The 4,845-nt window shown below is 48.2% G+C and overlaps 1 pseudogene across 1 annotated transcript; it reads right to left on the reverse strand.

Annotated features, from left to right (window-relative positions):
* Window positions 1-257: 257 nt before the first annotated feature.
* On the reverse strand, window positions 258-1,181 carry LOC103877046 (annotated as a pseudogene). The gene has a single exon (XR_001894262.3). The product of XR_001894262.3 is annotated as a ferritin heavy chain pseudogene (transcript).
* Window positions 1,182-4,845: the final 3,664 nt, after the last annotated feature.

Genomic DNA, 4,845 nt, shown 5'->3' on the forward strand with positions numbered 1-4,845 from the left:
GGAGGAGGGGGAGGTAGTGAACTCTGCCTTCAGGAATACACGTGGAGTGGGGTGCAGTGCAAATAGTGGAGCCCTCGCATCCATGTCTTTCTAGCTTTGCACCCCTGGACAAGCTACTTTGTAAAAGCCTTTGTTTCTTCATCTGCAAAAAGGTGATAATTCTATTAAATTTGTGTATCTGTGGAATGCAAAGTACCTAGAAATCCTAGATACCCAATACCTGCTGTTATTATTATTATTATTTTGAGGTGGAGTCATTTTTTTTTGGGGGTACCAAATTTATTTGAAGGAATGGTACAAATCAAAGAACTTAAGTGGATGTTTTGGTACAACTTATAGAAAAGGTAAAGGAAACCCCAACATGCATGCACTGCCTTGGTGACCAGGGAAGTCACCCCATGGCTATAGGGAAATTAGCCTGAGGCTTAGCTTTCATTATCACTGTCTCCCAGGGTGTGCTTGTCAAAGAGATACTCTGCCAAGCCAGATTCGGGTGCTCCCATCTTGCGCAAGTTGGTCACGTGGTCACCCAATTCTTTGATGGCTTTCACCTGCTCATTCAGGTAATGTGTCTCAATGAAGTCACACAAATGGGGGTCATTTTTGTCAGTGGCCAGTTTGTGCAGTTCCAGTAGTGACCGATTCACATTTTTTTCCAAATGTAAAGCACACTCCATCGCATTCAGCCCACTCTCCCAGTCGTCATAGTCTAGTTTCTTGATATCCTGAAGGAAGACTCGGCCACCTCGTTGGTTCTGAGCTTCATCAGTTTCTCGGCATGTTCCCTCTCCTCATGAGATTGGTGAAGAAAGTATTTGGCAAAGTTCTTCAAAGCCACATCATGGCGGTCAAAGTAGTAAGACATGGACAGGTAAACGTAGGAAGCGTAGAGCTCCAGGTTGATCTGGCGGTTGATGGCGGCCTCTGAGTCCTGGTGGTAGTTCTGGCGCACCTGCGAGGTGGACGCGGTCGTCATGACGGAGGCTAAGGACAGGCGGCGGCGGCAGTGGCTGCGCGGCGCTGGAGCGGCGGCGGGGGCCTTGGGGCGCTCCGAGGACGCGGTGAAGAGGAGACGGAAGGCTGGCTATGGGCGGCCGGCCGGGATGGGGGACGAGCGCCGGGTTCCGTCCAAGCACTGTTGAAGCAGGAAACCCCGACGACTCTCGGCGAAGAACGTTTTCGGTGGAGTCTTACTCTGATGCCCAGGCTGGAGTGCAGTGGCACGATCTCGGCTCACTGCAACCTCTGCCTTCTGGGTTCAAGTGATTCTTCTGCCTCAGCCTCCCAAGTAGCTGGGATTACAGGTGTGCACCACCACACCGGTCTAATTTTTTATATTTTTGGTAGAGATGGGGTTTCACCATGTTGTCCAGGCTGGTTTTGCACTCAAGTGATCCACTCGGCTCAGCCTCCCAAAGTGCTGGGATCACAGGCGTGGGGCACCATGCCCAGTTCCTGTTATTATTATTATCATAATCATAATTTCATTTACTATCTCAGAGAAAGTCAGGAACTCCTGACTCAAGATCAGGACTCTAAGAATGTAGTAAGATTTTGGAATCTTTGTAACATAGACCCATTTTATCACTTTTTATGTCCCCTATGACCTTATAGTAATTAGCAGTCAAATCCTTAAAATCGAGATTCCTGGGTACTTCATTTTTTGGGGAGTAACAAAAAAAAAAGGGAGTCGGGAAGACTGTCTTACTTCACTGCTTGAATTGGAGTGAGGAGAATCTAGAAGTCAGAGTGGCTGCAGCTGAGATGGAGAAGAACTTGCTGCTTAGAGGAAGGGGACTGTAAGTAGCCAAGATGGGTCTTGGAGTCCAGCTGAAAGGAAGGCATTTGGAAGGACCTGGGTGATGCCAGCCACAGCCAAATCATTTCCAGAGGGAGGGCTTTCTTGCCACTTCCCTCCAATGTGCCACTTCTACTGCCTAGAGCCTGGATGACCACGGGGTCCTGTGCCTCCTTGTCTCTCTGTGCTCATCTTGCCTGTGTCACTCATCAGTCAGAAGTGCCTTCAGGGTGGGGACGGGAACTTGTTCACTGTTGAATCTTCAGTGCTTACTGCTCAGTGCCTTCCCTGTGGCCAGTCCTTTGTAGATGTGATTCATTGACTGTCTGCATATCTGAATGAGTGAATAAATGAATGAATGACTAATCATTGAATAACACAATAAAGAAAATGCAAGAACCTTGTCTCAGTCTGTTTTGAGTTTATTGAAGTGTTGCCCAAGTGTCAGTTAGGGTCACCTAATTCCTTAAGAATTAGATAAACTTCCTTCGAGCCATCTATTTCATAAATGGGAAATCCAGAGGTCTCCCTAACATTTCTGTTGGTTGTTGGGGCTGTGGGCTAGGGTGTGGATGGGGAAATAGTGGGAGAGAGGCTTATGGTTTCCACTGGTTCTAAACTTCTGCTTCCTCAGTTTAAGGACTGTCTCCATCCAACTCTGCCTTCTCCTATGTGTGCAGTACAATCTCTTCCTTTTTCCACACAATCCACACTCCCGCCAAACAAGGCAAGTTGTGTGTGGAGCAGACTTCACTGTGGTACTAGGGGTTGGGGCAGAGGAGGAGTTTACATCATGATAACACAGCAGTTTCAAATCAAATGTATTCTTACAATCCTTTGACATCCCACTACTAGAGATGTCTTGTTGGTCGTTTTATTACAGTGGACTCCAGTCTTAAGCCTTCTTATGATCTTCTCCTTCCTTGTTTTCCCTCCTCTTTTTCTTCTTCTCATCCCTTCCACTCCAGGTTGCTTTCAGGACCTTCAAAATCTCTTTGTATTTTAAAGACCAATTTACCCCACCAAGAGCATCCTGATAATAAAATAACTAACAACTGCGGAGTACTTGATAGCTTTTTTTTTTTTTTTTTTTGTGAGATGGAGTTTCGCTCTTGTTGCCCAGGCTGGAGTGCAATGGCATGATCTTGGCTCACCGCTACCTCCCCCTCCCAGATTCAAGCGATTCTCCTGCCTCAGCCTCCTGAGTAGCTGGGATTACAGGCATGCGCCACCACGCCCGGCTAATGTTTTGTATTTTTAGTAGAGACACGGTTTCTGCATGTTGGACAGGCTGGTGTCGAACTCCCGACCTCAGGTGATCAGCCCACCTCAGCCTCCCCAAGTGCTGGGATTAGAGGTGTGAGCCACTGCGCCTGGCCCCTTGATAGCTCTTAATACATAAGCAGAGCAATGTACAAGTGTATGTGTGCACATGGGCAGTGGTGTGAGAGAGGTTTAGGTGGCATCCTTCATCTGGCCCAGGACCACTAAGGTCAGATCCAACCCAGCTCTCCCTTGTCTTCCCGCTATGGGGGCAATGAACAGAAGCCTTCTTGGCTATAAGAAGTACCCAACTCTAGGGCCAAGGAATGAGAGTAAGAAGCAGAGGGCCACTGGTGATTTCTTCTTTGCTTCACCAATGGGCCTTTGCTTTAAGTGCAAAAGTGGTTAAAGGTGCTTGAGGCTTAATGTGTCACATTAAGGGCTTGGGCTGGCGATGGCTGCCTCTCTCTGCTGAAGGCTGTGGCTCCCTTTAAACAGCTTACTCCCATGGCTATGGGTCTCTCTGTGTGTCCACTCCCTCCCTTGCCCCTCAGGGTCTAGAGATAGCAACAGCTCCCCACTGTTGCTAGTTTCAGGATAAATCACAGGATTGTTACCCTTAATCTGGTTCCCACCATGTCACTGATCTCTTTATTAAACTCTCCTCAATCATGCTAAGTGTGTCCTTGTCTCAGTTCAGACTCTTCTTTGAGTCCTTTGTGCCCTAGTCCTAGTTTTCTAAGAGTCTTGCCTACCTGTAGGAGTCCTTAAAGGCCCCTGGGGTGTTGGTGGGTTCTCTAAGAACTCCTTTCCTGCGGCCTTCCCTGGGGGTCCTGGGGACATGAGGGCTGAAGAACAAGGTTTTGTAAACAATTATTATTATTATTATTATTATTATTATTATTATTATTATTATTTTGAGACAAGGTCTTGCTCTGTTGCTCAGAGTGAAGTGCAGTGGCACAATCACAGCTCACTGCAGCCTCGGTCTCCTGGGCTCAAGCAATCCTTCCACCTCAGCCTCCTGAGTAGCCTGGCTAATTTCTAATTTTTGTAGAGACGGGGTCTCACTATGTTACCCAGGCTGGTCTCCAACTCCTGAGCTCAAGCAATTCTCCCACCTCGGCCTTCCAAAGTGCCGAGATTACAGGTGTGGGCCACTGTACCTAGCCTAGGTTTTGTAAGCAATTATGCAACCTTCTCCCTTTCTCCCTAGAGGCACTAAAACTCTGCTATTAGAGTCTTCCTCAAGGAGACCAGGGATATGCTCTGGTATGAAAGGGTGATGGGTTTTCCAGTTTGTTCTGAGGACCCAAGCCCCTTTAGAGCAAGAATCAAAACAATGCCTAGGATCTGCCCTGTTATCCAACCCTATGTTCTCTCTTCCTGATGGCGGCTCCAGAATTTCTGGATCACAGGATTTAGGGGATGCAATCCAGTTGGAAGAGAGTGGAACAGAATTAGGGAACTTGTCTTGAAGTTGCACTTGCAGGGTTTTGCACTGAGTCTTTTAGGAGGCGGCTTGTGTGGGGTGGTGGTGACGGAGTGCTGATGAGATTTTAAAGGGAGGTTTTGAGCCTGGGCACTGCTACTGGCTTCCCCTTTTGTTAGAACCTGGCCATGCCTCTGAACAGACACCTCCCAGGCTTCTCTTCTCCCTGTGGACTGACAGCACCTGAGGGAGGGCAGGGAACAACCAGAGAGGCCCCAGGATGGGAACAGAGAAAAGAGACAGGCAGCCCTGCCTGCACCAGGGACCTCTTGAAGACTGTGTGGATGGAACC

The sequence above is a fragment of the Papio anubis genome, chromosome 14, assembly GCF_008728515.1.
Source record: "Papio anubis isolate 15944 chromosome 14, Panubis1.0, whole genome shotgun sequence".
Lineage (NCBI taxonomy): Eukaryota > Metazoa > Chordata > Mammalia > Primates > Cercopithecidae > Papio > Papio anubis.